At 43.3% G+C, this 19,073-nt stretch overlaps 1 long non-coding RNA gene across 1 annotated transcript; it reads right to left on the bottom strand.

Annotated features, from left to right (window-relative positions):
* Window positions 1-6,235: 6,235 nt before the first annotated feature.
* LOC134483512 (uncharacterized) lies at window positions 6,236-11,623 on the bottom strand. The gene is made up of 3 exons (XR_010060341.1): window positions 11,250-11,623; window positions 9,889-9,927; window positions 6,236-9,278 (listed from the first exon to the last, which is right to left on the bottom strand). It is a non-coding gene; the product is annotated as an uncharacterized LOC134483512 (long non-coding RNA).
* Between the last annotated feature and the right edge of the window lie 7,450 nt (window positions 11,624-19,073).

The following is a 19,073-nucleotide window of genomic DNA, read 5'->3' as shown; positions in this document are numbered from 1 at the left end:
AAGATTTTTTGAGTTATTAAAGTTTTGGGGGGCAGGGGTAGGTATTTTTGTTTCTGTATTTATTTGTTTTGTTTCATAATTCCAGCAGGTAAATTGAAAAATATGCAATGAAATCCCATATGCTTTTTACTTGGGTTTATTGATTGTTAATACTTTATTTTATTTGTTTGTTTGTTTGCTTAGACAGGGTTTCTTTTTGTGTGAACTTGGCTGTCCTGGAACTCACTCTGTAGACCAGGCTGGCCTCAGACTCACAGAGATCCACCTGCCTCTGCCTCCTGATCTCTGGGATTAAATGTGTGCACCACTACTGTCTGGCTAATATTTTTTTAATATTTTGTTTCTCTCCTGTCGCGCCCACCTCGTCCGGCAAGGAAGACGCAACACGGTTGGATTCTTCTCAACAGCCTTTACTGCAGGACACCTTCTTTGTTGATACAGGGAGGCGGCGGCAGCCAGCCCTAAGTGTTACAGCTCCAAGTGTTACAGCTCCAAGTGTTACAGCTTTAAGTGTTACCCCGCCGAGCGGCAAAGCCGCTCGGCTTATATACACAACAGTATGCTAATCTTCTTTCAGGGATTGGTGGGGCATGAGTCACCCCACTGCATCCCAGCTACTTGTCCTCCAGAGATTGGCGAGGCATGAACTCCCATTTAGCATAGTACCGCCCCAGCCAGACTGACGTCAGGTGCAAAACTCCACGCATGCTCAGTACTGTTGTTAGGAGGGCGCCAGATTCACCTCATTATCATACAGCTGTCGCACCGCTCCCTACACTCTCCCTGTTTTTAATATTCGTGTTTATAGTACTGACTTCAGACATTATGATCTTTACTTCCAAGTAATTCTGCATTAACAATCATGTAAAATATTATTTAGGCAGCTGTGGTGGCTCAGGCCTTGAATACCAGCACTCAGGAGGCAAAGGCAGGTAGATTCCCATGAGTTCAAGACCAGCCAGATCTACATACCAAGCTCCAGTCCAGACAGGGTTACATAGTAAGACCTTGTGTGTGTGTGTGTGTGTGTGTGTGTGTGTGTATTATATATATATAACACATAATATATACATAATACATGATATATTATATATAGTTTTAAAATTCATTTACTCCAAAGGCTAAGACAGGAGTCTTTTAAGCCCAAGAATTCAAGAGTTCAAGGACAGCCTGGGCAACTCAGTGAGACCCAGTCTCAAAATATAAATATAAGGCCAGTGAGATGCCTCAGCACAGAGGCACTTTACGCCCAGTACACACATAGAGAGAAATAAAATAAATAACTGTAAATGTTTTTAAAAGGCCAAAAAGTTGGGGCTGGGGATTTAGCTCAGTGGTAGAGCGCTTACCTAGGAAGCGCAAGGCCCTGGGTTCGGTCCCCAGCTCCGAAAAAAAGAACCAAAAAAAAAAAAAAAAAAGCCAAAAAGTTAAACCCAATAATAGCAAATTCTATTATCTACTACTCTATATCATTTCATAATATTTTTTAGATAGAGTATGTTATAGGCAGTATATGCCACCACATATGTTTTGTTTTTAAATTAAAAAAGGGTCTTGGATCTGTCAAGTGCTTTTTTGTTCCTCTATTGGGGTGATAATGTGATTTTTTTCTTTATTCTGTTAACTGTGAATTTTTTAAAAAATCCTGCTTTCTGAGATAAATCATTCTTGATTATGTTGATTGTTAGTCTTTTTTTATAAAATTAAAATTCAATTTGCTTTTTTCTCATCTTTTCTTCTTTCTTTCTTTCTTTCTTTCTTTCTTCCTTTCTTTCTTTCTTCTTCCTTTTTCCCCTGGAGATAGGATAAGGTAAGTTGAATAAGAATGGCCCCCATAGGCTCTAAGTTACCAGAGAGTAGCACTATTTGAAAGGATTAGAAGGATGGATTAGGAGGTGTGGCCTTAATGAAGGAAATGTGTCCCTGGGGGTGGGCTTTTGCCAAATATCTCTTCCTTGGTCTGCAGATCAGAATGTAGCTCTCACTACTTCTCCACACCATCCCTGTTTTCAGCCATGCTCTCTGCCACAATGATAATCAACTATAATCAAGCTCCCAGTTAAATGTTTTCTTTTATGAGAGTTGCCTTGGTCACAGTGTCTCTTCCCAGCAATAGATCAATGACCAAGCCTCGGGGTCTCTATTAAGTAGCTCTAGCTGTCCTGGAACTTGCTGCGTAGACCAGGCTGTCCTCAAAGTCACAAAGCCACTTACTGCTGCCTCCTGAGTGCTGGGGCTGCCTCTTGAGTGCTGGGATTAAAAGTGTGTGCCATCGGGGTTGGGGATTTAGCTCAGTGGTAGAGCACTTGCCTAGGAAGTGCAAGGCCCTGGGTTCGGTCCCCAGCTCTGGAAAAAAGAACCAAAAAAAAAAAAAAAAAGTGTGTACCATCATGCCCAACTCCTTTCTTCTTCTATAGGAAGTATTTGTTTCTTTATTGTATGAGGGGAAGAGCAGAGTGTGTGGGTATGTGGGCAGTTAGAGGACAACTTGTTAAAGGAATGGGTTACAGGAACAACACTCCGGTCCCCAGGCTTGGTGGTAAGCACCTTCATTCACCAGCTGAGCCATCTCACTGCCTGACTTTTTGGCTTTTTAAGACATAGTATCACTGTGTAGCCCAGGCTGGCTTTGAATTTTGAACTTTCCATTATCCTGCCTCTCATAACCTCCAGGTGCTGGCAATAAAAGTATACACCATGCCCAGCCTCAATGTGGTAATTTTTTAAATATATACTACATTCATTTATTTACTGGGGTGGGGAAGATCACATTTATGCCAAAACACATCTGTGGAGCTTTGAAGACAACTGGTAGGAACTGATTCTCTCCTTCTACCTTGTAAATCACAGAGATCAAATTCAGGTTACCAGGTCTGGTGGCAAGAGCCTTTACCAGCTAAGCCATCTTACGAGTCCTGCTAATGTTTCATAGAATCTTTGTGTTTGTACTCATGAAAAATATTAGTCTATAGTTTTCTTTCCTTGGCTGCTTTACTTTTTCCAAGCTCTTGCAGAAGTATTTAGAGGAGCCATGGCAGCAGACTGTCAGTTAAAATTCTCAGTACGGTGCCCACTGCAGGATGTTCAGTTAGAACTCACATCCCAGCAGATCAAGCTGAATTATCTGGGAGGTTAAACTTCACATTAACTAGACATTAAACTAGACATTAACACAATAAACTAGACATTATTAGAGGGATCTGCTTCTTGAGTGATGTTAGGAGGAAGATAGAACCATTCAAAACACTTTCAACATCAATATCTTAGTACTGCTACTTTCCTATATTAGACAATCCTCTCCCAGGCTGCCTAAGTCAGAGAGATCTCCTGGGCCCACTCGCTCCACTCCATTATTTCAGAGCATATATCATGTGTGAGATCCTGCTCCAGGAGAATCATTATTTATTTTTCCAGACTATTTTACTGGTTTTGTATGAAAAGTAGAATTCAAACAGAAAGCCACTATGGTGAAGCTCAATCTGTTCCTCAGGAAAAATGTAGTCTCCTTCCTGTTAGAAAAAAGGCAGCATGGGGCTGGAGAGATGGCTCAGTGGTTAAGAGCACTGACTGTTCTTCCAGAGGTCCTAAGTTCAATTCCCAGCAACCACATGGTGGCTCACAACCATCTGTAATGGGGTCTGATGCCCTCTTCTGGTGTGTCTGAAGACAGCTACAGCGTACTCATATAAATAAAATAAATAAATCTTTAAAAAAAGGCAGCAAGTGGGGTGCTTCTGGATGGCTGACACAAAATTACCCTTCAGGAATGAGCGTTTTTAAGAGAGAGGGCCTCTCAATCCTGAAGTCATGACCTGGCTTTGATTGCTAAGAGCATTAGAAAAGCAATCTAGGCCCACAACTTTAATCCCAGCACACAGCAGGCAGAGGCAGGCAGCGGATCTCTGAGTTGGAGGCCAGCCTGATTTACAGAGTGAGTTCCAGGACAGCCAGAGCTACACAGAGAAACCCTGCCTCAAAAAACAAACATACAAAAGTACATTCTATCGGAAACAGCCTGGCGGGGCCTTAAAGAGAAGCAGAGCCTCCTCCAGGGAAAAGACTCTGACTTTTGTATCCTCTCAAGGGGTTATGGGAAGTTTGACATCGTGTGATTCAGTATGAGATGCATAGAGGAGCCAGGTATTGCCGTAAGTTAGGGACTCTAAAACCACAGCACAGATGTTACTCAATGTCCCAGAGAAAGTGGGGGCGGACTAAGATTTTCTCAAGCTCTGCGATCTGGTTCTAACTTGAGGCAGCAGGCCGATGACCTATCACGTCGCTGTGCATTCTTGAAATCTCTCCTTTAAAGCAACTGAAGTCCATCATTCTCTCTTTCCCTTCCCAGGGCCAAGAGAGGCCTATTCTAGCCTAAAGGTAGGTTTGGTTGAGGACATCCTGTGGCATAATTCCTACTCCGAGATCAGGCTGGTTTCTCCCCAACCTTTGCCTCTAGGGGAAGCTATATCAAGTAGGCATTGATAAGGAATGCCAACTAGACATCGATAAGAATATTTTCTCTCTTGGGCTCAGCTGCCTGCTTTTAGAACTTTCACTCTTCCTCCTTCCAGGGTTTCTCAACTTATTTGTAACAGGCACTAAGTCTGTTCACATCTCAGAAAGCAAACACAGGCTGGAGGGACGGCCCCACAACAGAGCACATGCAAAGCCCTGTGTGCAAATACCCTGGCAAGCTGTCCTCAGTCACTCATCTCAACAAGCCAATTGAAAGAACCAAATAAAAAGTGGAAAGCCGAAAGGGAGAAGATGCATTCAGCGTGCCCACATTGGGAAGGAGGAAATCTGGTGAAACACACTCACTAGTCTGTCTACTGGGTCCTAACATGAGGCTGAGTTTTATGTAGGGGTCCAGAGTCCAGAGTCGCGTCTGTCTATTCAGTCCATGTCAACGAGTGCTCCCACCCATCACAGAGCTTTAGTCGCATCTTGCAAGGTGGTGTGGCAAATTATTGGTGCTGTGAAATCTCTCTCTAGGAAACACTTTGTCCTAGTTACTAGGATTTCTTGTCAAAACAAGTTGGGGAGCAAAGGGTTTCTTTGGCTTACACAGCCACACCACAGTCCATCACTGAAGGAAGTCGGGACAGGAATTCAAACAGGGCCAAAACCTGGATGCAGGAGCAAATGCAGAGGCCATGGAGGGGTGCTGCTTACTGGCTTGCTCCTCCTGACTTGTTCTGACTGTTTTTCTACAGAATCCAGGACTATTAGCTCGGGAATGATACCATCCACAGTAGAACAGGCCCTCCCCCATCAATCGATAATTAAGAAAATGTTCTACAGGCTGAGGTGATTTCTCAATTGAGGTTCCCTCCTCCCAGATGACCAACCATAGCTTGTACCAAATGGACACCTAAGTAGCCAGCACACGAGTTGTTCCTGTTGTCAGTGGAAGGCTTCAGCCTTTTTCTTCTCAGGGCATGGAATTCCTGGGAGAATTCCCAGTTTCCTGGAATGCCTTGTTTCATAATCTGGTAGCCTACTTCTTTATTTATGCTCCACTTCTCCAGGATTTCACAACTTCCCTAAATCGCACCACTAGTCGGTACCAAGTGTTCCAATACATGAACCTGTGGGGGACAACTTACACTCGAGCGATGACACCCCGTCTCACAGTTCTTTGTGAATTCTTAAACATTTATCTCTCTGTGTATGTATGTACATTTATATGCACACACATGGGCACACAAGTGTGGAAGTCATGTGACAACAGGTGGGTGCTGTTTCTCTCCTTCTATCATGTGGGTTCTGAGATCCAAGTCTCCAGTCCCCAACTTAAAAAAATAAAACACGGGGTTGGGGATTTAGCTCAATGGTAGAGTGCTTGCCTAGCAAGCGCAAGGCCCTGGGTTCGGTCCCCAGCTCCGAAAAAAAGAAAAAAAAGAAAAAAAGAAAACACAAAAAAAGAGCTGAGTATATAGCTTAACAAGAGAGCTCTCAACTAGCAGTTGTGAAACCTTGGGTCCCACTCCTAGCACTGAAAAAAACTAGGCTAGAATAGATAATGGGGTGGAAACGTCTCTTCAAATCAGTCATCGAAACAGTGATGAGGAAAGGAGGCCTTCTACGGTGTCTGGACAAACTAATTAAATGCTTTGCTATGAGTTTTTTCAGAGAAAGCGATTAAGCTAAAATCCAAACATAACCAAAGACTTAAATAAATATAATACAAGAAAATGTAAACACAGTTGTGTTAACTCAAAGTTTGGAAACAGGAAAACAGGTTTGGGGAGGTAGCTTTGTGGGTAGAGTGCTGCTTTGAGGGCCTGAGGACCTGAGCTTGGAACTCATGTAAAAGGAAAGACCCTATGAGAAGACACCTATAATCCCAGCACTGAGCAGTAGAGACAGACAGATTCTCATTGGTCAACCATTCTCATCTAGACAGCAAACCCCAGGGTCACTGAGAGATCCTGTCTCAATAAATAAGGTTGAGAAAAACAGAGGACACCTGACATTAACCTTCCACGTGCAAACAGAGAGGTGATGGCACCTTTCTTGCAACTCCCTCACCCAACCCCCCTCTCTCCCAACAACTGCAACAATTAAAACCAAGAGCAACAGATACAGAAAAGCACAAGGGTCAAGACAAAAAATAAACAACTTGAGCTTTGTCAATGTTACATTTTCTTTGTTTATTATTATTTTTGTGTGAGAGTGAATGTATACTGTTTCTCGCCTTACACCATGGGGTCTCGGGATCAGAACTTAAATCTGCTAAACCATCTCATAGACCCAACATTGTCAAAATTATTTTAAAAAAGGAAAAGAAAAGAAGTTCTTCAAAGAATACTCTCAAAACTAAAACAGCTCATAAAAAAGAGAGGAAATATCCTGGCCATGGTGGTACACACCTTTAATCCCAGCACCCGGGAAGCAGAGGAAAGAGGATCTCTGTGAGTTCTAGAACAGACTGGTCTACAGAGTGAGTTCCAGGACAGCCAAGGATACACAGAGAAAAACAAAAACAGAAGAAAAGAAAAGAAAAGGAAAGGAAAGGAAAGGAAAGGAAAGAAAAGAAAAGAAAAGAAAAGAAAAGAAAAGAAAAGAAAAGAAGGGGTTGGGGATTTAGCTCAGTGGTAGAGTGCTTGCCTAGCAAGTGCAAGGCCCTGGGGTCCTGGGTTCGGTCCTCAGCTCAAAAAAAAAAAAAAAAAAAAAAGAGAGAGAGAGAGAGAAAAGAAGGGAAGGGAAGGAAAGGAAGGGATAGAAAGAAAAGAGAAGGAGGGGATGGAGAGGAAATGTTGGGAAGTCATATATCTAAGGTAAGGTACTTGTTTGTATACAGACTCTAAAGATTCTCACAAGTCAATAGGTCAATAGCCAGGAAGGGGAGCTGGATCAGCAGGTAAAGTGCTGGCTGCACAAACCTGAGGTCCTGAGTTTGATCCCCAGAGCTGTGGTAGAAAGAGGATCAACTGCCTGCCCCATCTAGTGCAGCCGTGTGCCTGTACTCACACTCATCATTAACACACACGCCAAGTAAGCAAATAAACGTAATCAATCACAAGCAGGAGCTGGTCCTCCGCTTCCGCCATGTGGATCCTGCGAATCTAACTCGGGCCATCAGACTTGATGGCGAGCACTTTTACTGTAACCATCAACCACCTTACTTGGCCAATAAACTTAAATCTAAAACAGACCAATTTAAAAGTGACCAAAAGCAGGCTGAAGAGGTGGGTCGGTGGTTAAAACCATATACTGCTCTATATTGCTCTTCCTGAAGACCTGAGTTCAATTCCTAGCATCCACATCAAGCGGCTCACGACAGCCTGTAACCAGAGGCATCTGACAGCTTTGACCTCTGTGGGCACTTGCGTTCGTGTGCATATACTCCACCACACACATAGTTAAAAATAATAAAAATAAATCTTAAAAAAGAAATTGATCAAAAGCAGGCCGGGAGTGTAGCTCAGCAGGAGAGCGCGCTTGCCAAGCCTGTACAAAGCTCTTGATTTGATCCCCAGTAAAAGGTTTGGGGTTTCATATTCAAAGGAGGCTCTGGGGCAGACTGTCCTTTTAGAGCTTATTAGAACAGTTACTAATGCCATGGAAAGACAGGTGGACATCAGCGTGGCCAGGGCTCACAGCATCCAGACTGCAGAGTGGCAGTCACATCTTACAATTTCTTAAAAAGGGGGATGGCAAAGAGCTAGAAAATTTCCCCAGGGTGAGGGTGGAGCAGTTGAACATTGTTAGGGGTGACCAGTTAAAGAGCATTAGGTGATTGATAAACATCTTTCCTGGCCGGCCATTACTGAGGGTTAATAAGGCATGAACAGCAAGAATCTAGAGAAACAAGTTAGTCTGAAAAATGTAAATTATCTCCATTTAACCCAAATAGAGACGCATTACAAAATGCCTTGGCTAACAGTCCTGGGGTTTGTTCCCACAGAGAGGTGGGGAAGGGAGTAGTTGGCATTCCTGTAGCTCTTTCCTAACGGACATGGGAGTGGAAGGGACGACTGTCTCTCCTATCAGAAATTCTGGGAAAGGATGGTGTCAACATGACTTCTAATGATGTTCTAGATAAAGGAGTTTGTTCTCGAAGACACAAAAGTTAAAAAGAGGGGTTGGGGATTTAGCTCAGTGGTAGAGCGCTTGCCTAGCAAGCTCAAGGCCCTGGGTTCAGTCCCCAGCTCCGGAAAAAAAAAAAAAAAAAGTTAAAAAGACAGAGTGGGAAACCATACTTTTTAATTAGGAAGCTCGAAGATTCAGTAATGAAGGTCACTGAGCAGCCAGAAGGCAGAGTAGCTCCAGGCTGTGAGTAAAAAGGTCCGAACGTCAGAGAAACCTCCATCCATGCCCACCAATATCTGTCTTCCTATCTAACATGTCCCCTAAAGACCCTAAAATGACTCAGGAGATGGACCTTAAGGCAATCTGGAAACTCCTTGCTGAAACAGGGACACCTAAAGATTCAGGGTCTCCACTGTCACTGACTCTGGGCATTGAAGGACAACCTAGGGGCCCCAGATGGGCAGAGTTAGATTGCCACTGGATCAGCTCCATGTGGACTGACTGCCAACAAGAGTAAATCAAATTAAGAATCAGCTGAGCACACAGAAGTCCAAAGATTAATAGTCTCTGCTGAGATTGTAATGGAGAAGTCGAAAACACAGGGTCCAAAGATTAATCAGGTCACTATCAAGTCTAAAGGATATAATCCACCCTGTACTGCAAGATGCAGGGATTCAGTCCCAAAGCTGTCATCAAGAGGCCGAGGGTGTTTGATGTGGTCTTGGTCTCATTTTGTAGACCTTGTAAATCAAAAGAGACATTAGCAGAAATGTCAGGATTATGCAAACAATATTTTGTTTATAGTTAGGAAAAGCATGAGAGTCTTCTCGTCTAAGTACCGCTGGGGAGGCTTCGAGTCTCCACCTGGCTCATGGGTAGCACAGAATCACGGTTGATTTAGTGGGGAGAACCTGAAGGCCTGGATCCTTCATCTCTCTTAAGTACAGTTTTGTTGCTGTTTTATATTATTTATATTATTTTTCAATCATTTCTTTATTTTAATTTTATGAATATTGGTATTTTGCCTGAACCTGTGAGGTTCTCAGATCCTCAGAGTTACGGGCAGTTGTGAGCCACCTTGTGGGTGCTGGGAACTGAACCCAGGTCCTTTGCAAAAGCAACAAGTGTTCTTAGCCACTGAGCTCTCTCCAAACCCCCATAAGCCTTGTTTTTTTAACTAACTGTGTCTTCAGTTGAGGATGAGTCAAGGCCTTACTGACTGGGGCTCTCCTTGGAAGGACTGAGGGCATAGCCTTTTGTGTTAACTCCCCTCTTAGCAGAATGTACAGTGGTCAGAATCAGTTTGGAGGAGTCCTGAGGCCTCTCTGCACAGGAAGAGAGGAGACTTACCAGAGCTTCAGCATCTCTCAAGACATGTCTTTTAGTCCCCTGGGATGTAAGAACAAGAGTTAGTGTCCCTTTTAGCCTTTCTATCCATATAGGTATAAGCTTTCAAATATGATAACTAGATATCTAAAAGCTTGTGCAAAACCCAAACGCATTTTAATAAATCTGGATTAGACAAATTCTTAGGTTTTAAGATGGTACTTGTAAATGCTACCAAGAAGAGATCAATAACAAGAGAATTCTATTGATTTAAGTTTGATTGAACTATGATCTTAGATATTTTTAATAACTTTTATTATACATATATCACCTGTGGTCATATCTCATGTAACTTAAGACTTTTGTACCTTGTTTAAGCCTCCTTACCTTTATTTTTTTTTCTATTCGGGAAATACCCAGCCATCTTAACTTTGAACAAAGTCTTACACAGAACTCCTTCCTTATTAAAAATATCTCTTTTAGGGATTTTATTTTTTTCAACATGGATGTGTGGGGATGCGAACATGTGTGTGGGTGTCACTGGATACCAGATGAGGGTGTCAGATCCCCTCCAACTAGAGTTACAGGTGGCTGTGAGCCACCCAGCGTAGGCACTGGGACCCAACCTCGGGTCCTGAGTAAGAACAGTGAGCTCATTCAGTCACTTAGCCAGCTCTCCATCCCCCGCTAAAGATGCTTTCGTTCTTATATAGCTTTCTAACATGCTCTTTTGCCCTTACTTTTCCTTGTACCTTATTTTATTTTACTATTATGAGATATAGTAACATTGAACAGATAAATTTACCAACCTACTTGTCGACTTACTGTTGATCCTAATGACTTCAGACTGGGCCCTGAACGTTCAGCAAAAGCAGACAAAAAAGTGCAGAGAGAAAGGAATGTCAATGTGGGGAGAAGAACATTCTATCTCAGCCAGAGAAAAACAGGTCACAGGAAAGATGAAGAAAATCATGTAACCAGGAACATCAACCACCGGGAAGGAAATGTTCAGTAAGTCAAATGGGTCTGAAGAAAGAGAGAAAGTGCAGTCATGTCTTTGCGCCCGAAATCATAGCTGAGATCCTAGCATCTTAGGAAATCAGTGGATCAAGACAAGGGATTCAGTTCCAAGTCTGAAGGAACCCAGTTCTGGAATTACAGGGCAAGGAACAGGGTTCTCAGAAAACTAAGAGCCTTATTGGGGGAGAGGGGGCGAAGGGAGGACAGGAAAGGAGCAGAGTTCCAAACTAGGAGCCACAAAGGACAGAACCCTGGGAAGAGGGTAGAGTGAGGGAAGGGCCGAGTGATGACTGGCCCAGCTTGAGGCCTGTGCAATGAGAGGGAGCCCATCCCTGGCACTGCTAAAGATACTCTGCTATACTTACAGAGAGGAGCCTAGCATAACCTTCATCGGAGAGACTTCACACAGCAATTGATGGAAACTGATGCAGAGACCCGCAGCCAAACATTAAGTGGAACTTGGGGGAATCCTCTGGAAGAAGAGAAGGAAGGATTGAAGGCCAGAGGGGTCAAGGACACCACAGGAAAACCTACAGAATCAACTAACCTGGGCCCATGGAGACTGAACTGCTAACCGAGAGCATGCGTGGGACTGACCTAGGCATATGTAGAAACACACGTGTAACAGTTGTGAAGCTGGGGCTCCTAAAGTGGGAGCAGGGGCTGCTCTGACTACATTGCCTGCCTTTGAATCCCTTTCCCCTAACTGGGCTGCTTTGTCTTGCCTCAATAGAAGATGTGCCCAGTCTTTCTTCAACTTGATATGCCAAGGTCAGTTGATATCCATGGGAGGCCTCACTTTTTCTGAGGAGAAGGGGAAGGAGGCTGGGAGGGAAAGGTGAGAAAGAGGAACTGGGAGGAGAGGAGGGAGGGGAAGCTTTGATCCGGATGTAAAATAAATAAATAACTTAGGGAAAAGAGAGAGGGAGGGAGGAAGGGAGGAGGGGAGGGAGGAGGAGGGGAGGGAGAGAGGAGACCCAGAGAGAGCCCCATCAGTAGAACAAAGCCCAGGGCTGTTGGCAGAAGCCTGCAATAGAGACCTTGAGGGCAGAGACACAGCTGTAGGGGCTGTGACTCAGCATCTCTAAGCCTCCAGTGTAAATAGAAGAGCCGATGAGCAAGAGGCAGAGGCCCAGGGACCTACGGAGTCTGAGGATTTTATGGTTGAGAAAGTCAAACGGAAGACCTCGGAGAGCAACCAGGCAGGCCTTCATCCGGTGTTACAGGTTTCCTTAAAGTCGATCCATTGAGTTTCAATCATAAGAATATTAAATCACACAAACAGCAAGGTAATTGGTTGGTTATCTAAAAGACTAAACTAGTCCAAGATAAGTCTGGGTTTGAACCTGCAACATTGGGGTTGGGGATTTAGCTCAGTGGTAGAGCGCTTGCCTAGGAAGCGCAAGGCCCTGGGTTCAGTCCCCAGCTCCGGAAAAAAAAGAACCAAAAAAAGAAAAAGAACCTGCAACATTTTTGCTCTCTGAACTTACTGCTGAAGTTCCAACAACAGGGTCGCTTTAGAATTTTACCAGTGATAGCATAGAAACATTGTATTCGGTATCAAAATGATCAAATACATCAGAAGTTTTCAAGGTGCTAAGAGCAGGTGGGGTGGGGGGCACACTTTTAGTCCTAACACTTGGGAGGCAGAGGCAGGCAGACCTCAGGCAGCCTGATCTACAGATAGAGTTCCGGGACAGTCAGAGAGATACACAGAAAAACTCTGTCTCAAAAAAGAAGGGGGAGAGGTAGAGGGGGAAAAAGAGGAGAGGGGAGGGGAGGAGAGGAGAGGGGAGGGGAGGAGAGGAGAGGGGAGGGGAGGGGAGGGGAGGGGAGGGGAGGGGAGGGGAGGGGAGGGGAGGGGAGGGGAGGGGAGGGGAGGGGAGGGGAGGGGAGGAGAAATATAAAAATGGGCCTCTAGTGGCAGTACACAACTCTGAGTTCAAGACCAGCCTGGTCTACACAGCAAGTTCCAGCCCAGTTAGGGTAACATAGTGAGACCCTGTCTCAAAACAAAACAAAGAAAGGAAATATGAAAGTACAATTTTTCCTTTGAGGCTGGAGGTTTTTTTTTTTAAATAATGAAATCATCTGATTGTCTTTACTTTTTAGAGGCTACATAAAATTTATTAGTGATAGATGTTTATTTAACTATTGGTCTAAAGGACTAGAGATCATAGATAAATGTTTTAGAATGGACAAATTTTAAGTAGATTTAACTTTTTGTCCAGTAAAGTACAGTCCATGATTATTATGTAGTTTTACAGGATTGTCCCAAGTATGAATAAATATTTGTAAAAGGATTTTTAAACATTTTAATCTTATTTTTCCTACTAAGACAGTCTCTAGCAAGCGAAGGTGTTATTTAATAGAGAAGTAAGCATATAACCAGCATTTGGAGAAATTTAATCACAGGCTTGAAATGTCTTGTTTACTAGAAGGAAAAAATGAAGATCTTTATAAACGCTAAGTGCAAACCAATATTGAAGGAAACCTTATTTGGAGGGATGGAGAGATGGCTTAGTGGTTAAGAACACTGAATGTGCTTCCAAAGGACTCAGGTTCAATTCCTAGCACCCACATGGCAGCTCACAGCTGTCTGCAACTGCTGTTCCAGGGGACCTGAGACCCTCACACCGACACACATGGAGGAAAACCACCACTGCACAAAAAATAAATTATAAGAAAGCTTTATTATTGTACATAAAGAATGAGGCATCGGTTCTATCTGTTTATAACAGAATGTTGGTCTTAGGACTTACGATTAAGTTAGTTCCAAAAAAAAGAAAAAAAGAAAAAGAAATGGAAAAAGAAAGAAAAAAAGAAAAAGGAAATAAAATTGAAAGCCATGCAGTGAAGTCTCTTTGTCACCATTTTACCCAGTTTCCCTTTCCACTCACCCAGTCCACACTGACATATATCGGCTCTGTCTTTCTTTCCCAAGCTTCTTAATACAAATGAAAGTGAGTACAAGAATGCTCATTTTATACCCTTTAGTTAGGAAAGATAGTGAACATCGCAGTCTGTATGGTGCTTTTAGTTTTGTTTTGTTTTTTTGATTTTTACTTATCTTACAAGTGGTTAGATAGAACCGGGGGTATAACTCCATGGTAGGGCATATATGTCTACATGCATGAGGTAGTTAACTCCTAGCCCAACATGCACACCTGCGTGTCCTCCTGCTGCTACAGAGAGAATGCCTGGATCACTGGCACAGAAGCACAGCGTTGCACAATCGAGTATCCAGAGTTGTTGTAAATATACCCTAACTTGTATCCTACTGGTGGTAATTTAGGTTGCTTCCAGTCTTTTGCAAGCACAAACAATACTGAAGTTAGTAACCTCGATCTTCCATCATTACACAATGTACAAAAAGAAATGGGACCCCTAAGCCAAAGACATAAGCATTTGTTGCATTCCCAATCACCAAAACGATGTTCTCAGTGACGGTGCATTTAAGCGAGTTTGCACAGCCTGACACACAGAATACTAATGTTTTCTAATTATGCTAATCTCACATTTAAAAAATTTGTAAGTGAATATTAATGCATACTAGTTTGGTGTGTTTCTTTCCGAAGCTTCTTAATGCAAATGCAAGAGAATACAAGAATGCTCGTTTTATGACATTTTTGTCTGAAAAGTGTAGTGAACAACATACAATCACAATGTTTTGGTTTTTTTTTTTTTTAATGACTTAGAAATGTTTCCAGACAGCTCAGGACATCGTTCCGTGGTAGGGGATTTGCCTGTACAGTTTGCGTGTGTGCGTTTGTTTTAGCAACAAGGTCTTGCTGTATATTCCAGGTCTTGATAAGCCTTAGCTACCCAAGGGCCTGGATCTATACCATGGTCCATATCATCCGATGCACAGTAGTACTTAACTACTCACTGGGTCTATGAACAGCTTCTGGAAGGCAGCAAATGTCTAAAGAGAGTTTTGCAAAGTTGGAGTGTGAGAAAAGAATTTGACCTTATGAGTAGCTTAAAAATGCCTACAGACAGCCCCAAACTTTAATCCTTTATTCTCAAAGCATTTCAACTTCATAACTTTTTAGCCATGGACATGAGACCCACCCCTGGTTAAGTTCAGGTTACGGTTGGGGCACCGAAATATTTTCTTTCATCCATAATCACTGGATCAAGGCCTATAAATCAAATAGTTAAGACACAAAACACAAACAAGGTCATAATTTGTTTCTTCCTGCCTGCTGTTTTTCTTGGCATGAAAAAACTCAAGCTTTTCCTGACTAGGGATGGGTAATGACATAGGGGGTGATTCATTAAAGGCAGCCAAAGAAAATGACCTTTTATTTCTTCTCTTTCTTTCCCCCTATTGTCCCAACTCACATTAGGAAACACACTGAATCAAGTAACTCTCCCACTGATAAGGAATTTTCTTTCAATTCTTTGTTCACTCATGACTCCCCATGATCAGATTCTTGAAGCCAGAGAGGCCTTGGGAAGGTTGGATGTGATGGGTAGAGAGATGTCCTAGTGTCCTGGTTTTTGTCACTTCTCTCTCTACCTTTTCTTAGCACAGCTGTCTGCTAAGTTTTGTTTTTTTTTTTTTTTTAAATTGTTCCTATTCCCAAGGGGTTCTATTCCCAGGGTCTGGCCACACAAACAGGGGTCAAGTATGGCTAAGGGCAACCTCTGGGAACCTCAGTTGTTTTGTTGTTGTTGTTTGAAGAAGGGCCTGTCCCCGATCTCCAGCCTTGGCTGTCCTGCCTGCTATGTAGTCAAGGCTGGCTCCAAGACCCCAAACTCACATCTGCTTCCTGAGTGCTGGAATTACAAACATGCATCCCACGCCCAGCGAAACCTCAGTTCTTTCATCTCAAACAATTGTGTCAGAAGCTAGTCCTTTCTTCTCAGATAAATTTGACTACGTTTAAAGCGTGAAGACAAAGGAAAGTTGTAAAAAATTATTTTTCATAGAACACATACATGATAATACTTAGAGAAATGGCAGACTGTGGGTACATTTTGGCCTATAATCCCAGCATTTGGGAGACTGAAGGAAGTTTGAGGCTAGCCTGGGCTACATAATGAGATCCTGTTTTAAAGAAGAAGAGATTTTGGAATGTGCTGTTTGTATACAGTTTCCTATTATTTGAACTACTTGCCTCTGTAGGAATAATCAAAAAACATTGAAAATATAGAGAACAAAAAAAGTAGAGATCGGGGCTGGGGATTTAGCTCAGTGGTAGAGCGCTTACCTAGGAAGCGCAAGGCCCTGGGTTCGGTCCCCAGCTCCGGAAAAAAGAACCAAAAAAAAAAAAAAAAGTAGAGATCGATCAAAATGTTGATTGGCCATGGTGCTACAGCACTTGTAATCCTACACTAGGGCAGGAGAGACAGAAGGGTCGGGAATTCACAGACATACTCTGCTGCTGCATACTGAATCTGAGGTTATATGACACCCTGTCTCAAAAAGATAAAATAAAATCGGGGCTGCAGAGATGGCTCAGGGGATAAAAGCATTTGCTGTTCTTGCACAACACTTGAGTTCTGTTCCCAGCACCCACATTGCAGCTCATAACCATGTGGAACTGTCTGAAGTCCTAAAGAATCCTATACCCACTTCTGGCCTCCAGTGTCCGCAAGCAAGCCTATGATATACATACATACACATACACACACACATACATACATACATACATACATACACACATACCCACATACACACATACACACATGCATACATACACACACATACACACATACATACATACACACATGCATACATACACACACATACACACATACACACATACATACATACATACAGGCAAAACACTCCTCCACATAAAAACAAATATTTTAAGAAAGTAAAGAAAGTTAACAGTAGCTATCCCAGAGCTGAGAGCTTCTACTTGGTCTTAACTTTCGTCTTTATACTTTTCTGTGTATTTTCATGTCTTTCCAAACTTTTCCCACTAAATAACTTTAGGTTGGTTTGTGTGCCCAGCCTCCTGCACGCCTCTGCACAAGTGGAACAGTTTCTTCTCCCAGTGGTGGGTGTAAAAGCCCAAGAGGGGACAGGAGAGGTGGGGGACAACTGTGTCTCTGATCCAGTCAGCGCAAAGCTGTGGAAAATTACCAGGGATGCCACACCCTCCACACTGCTCTCTCCTTTGTTTTTTTAGTCCCCTCCTCATGAAATAACCCAGCTCTCTCTCTCACCTGCTGCTGTGAGTAAATGTGACCTTCTTGCCTCCTTCATGACTTCCCTCAGAGCCTGCTGTAGTCCTCCCAAAGCAAAAGTGCTCCTTGTTGCTAGTGCTGGGGACTTTCAGGGAAGGAAGAGAGGGTGAGTCTGTAAGTCCTTGGAGCGCAGTCGTGCTCCCCGTCCCCTTGCAGAAGGCATTTAATAAATGGCAGGCTTCAAGGCTGGGAATGGTGGCAGTCACCTGCAAGCCTGGCGCTTGAGACAAGGAGGCATGAGGATTGTCTCGAGTTTGGGGCCAGCTTGTTGTAAACACAGCTTTAAGAGCCTAGCAGACCCTGAGTCTGTTGAGAAAGAGTAGAAGATGCTTATCTGATAAAGGCTGTAGGTTAGAGAACACGGTGTGACCAAGTAGGCATCTTATTTCCTAATTAAACAGATTTTGTATTTTTACCAGAAGTTCTGAGGATTAATGCACCAGGGTGAAGGGAAGGCAGCATCCTTCTCGGCCCTGTTTAGTGTTAAAGCCTTGTACATGATAAGTAAGTCCTCTGCCACTGGATTACCCTCCTATGCCCCCTTCCCAAATTCTTAATCCTCAGACCTCAGGAAAAGGAAGATACTGGGCAGCTCAGACCCACTTTCTCCTGATTCCCTCCCTTCTCCACATGTAGAAGAACAAAGAATAGTTCCTACTGGAGACCCACCACACAGCAGGACCCACAGGGAGTGAAAAGAAACATCTTCCTTGCTAAGGCCACGTGTCCAGAGGATGCTTCCAGCAACACTGGGAATATGGGACACACTACCCACTCCCAGGCCTCTCTACAGCAGAGTCACCACAGAGCTTTCTACTGCTGCATGCTTTCTGTCAGAGGAACCCAGTAGGCAAACAGTGTAACTGGACGCTAACAAAGTAAAAAGGTGTCCTTGAGGACCTTGGTGGACACTGAATCTGGTCATGTGTAAAATCTCGTTTGGTGACAGAAAGAATTAGTCTCAATTTTCCACAAGCTACCATGTGTAGTTTCTGCTCTTAGCACTGTGTGCCCACACAGAGAACTTGGCCTCCACTTCTTAGATGGGGCTCAGATTACGAACCCCAAACTCCCATTAGATATTGAGTCCCCTTTTGTGGTGTCCATTATGAGCTTGGAAGTGGATCAAGTGTTCTAGAAGATTCCAGCAGATCTGGCTGCCAAATTGAAGTAGCAGTGCAGGCTTCTTCATGTTGGCCCTGTCTCTGCTTGTCAGCTGCTTGGGAAATCCAGGCCAGAGGGCGCATGGCTAGAGGGAAAATCAGACACGTGCGTGTGGTAGAATGCAGAAAATGTTGGAGAAGGTGTCTGTGCTACCCGAGAACAGCAAGCCTATCCTAACTTTCAAACCTCCTTTATATATAAAGGGCCATTATTGGAGGTGGGAGGGGGAGACAGAATCCTACTCAAACTAAATAGGGTTTTTAGCAAATTAATCTTCAAAATAAAACAAAAACATAAAACAAAAGACTACAAATTTGGGGGTTGAGGATTTAGCTCAGTGGTAGAGCGCTTGCCTAGCAAGCGCAAGGCCCTGGGTTCGGTCCCCAGCTCTGAAAAAAAAAAAAATAATTAAAAAAAAAAAAGACTACAAATTTAATGCCAGATGATGCAGAAATATGTGTTAGACAATAGCTAGTAACTTTTTATTTATTTTAATTACATTCGTGTGTCTGTGTGTGTGTGTGTGTCTGTGTCTGTGTATCTGTGTGTCTGTGTGTCTGTGTCTGGGTGTGTGTGTTTGTGTGTCTGTGTCTGTGTATCTGTGTGTCTGTGTGTCTGTGTCTGGGTGTGTGTGTTTGTGTGTCTGTGTCTGTGTATCTGTGTGTGTGTGTCTGTGTGTGTGTCTGTGTGTCTGTGTGTCTGTGTCTGTGTGTGTGTGTCTGTGTGTCTGTGTGTGTGTGTATGTGTGTGTGTGTGTGTGTGTGTGTGTGTGTGTGTGTGTGTGTGTCAGTGTGTGTGTTCTCCCATTTGCAGAAAGG

Source organism: Rattus norvegicus, chromosome 19, assembly GCF_036323735.1.
Source record: "Rattus norvegicus strain BN/NHsdMcwi chromosome 19, GRCr8, whole genome shotgun sequence".
Taxonomy (NCBI): domain Eukaryota; kingdom Metazoa; phylum Chordata; class Mammalia; order Rodentia; family Muridae; genus Rattus; species Rattus norvegicus.
This window is presented reverse-complemented; position numbering and strand designations above follow the sequence as displayed.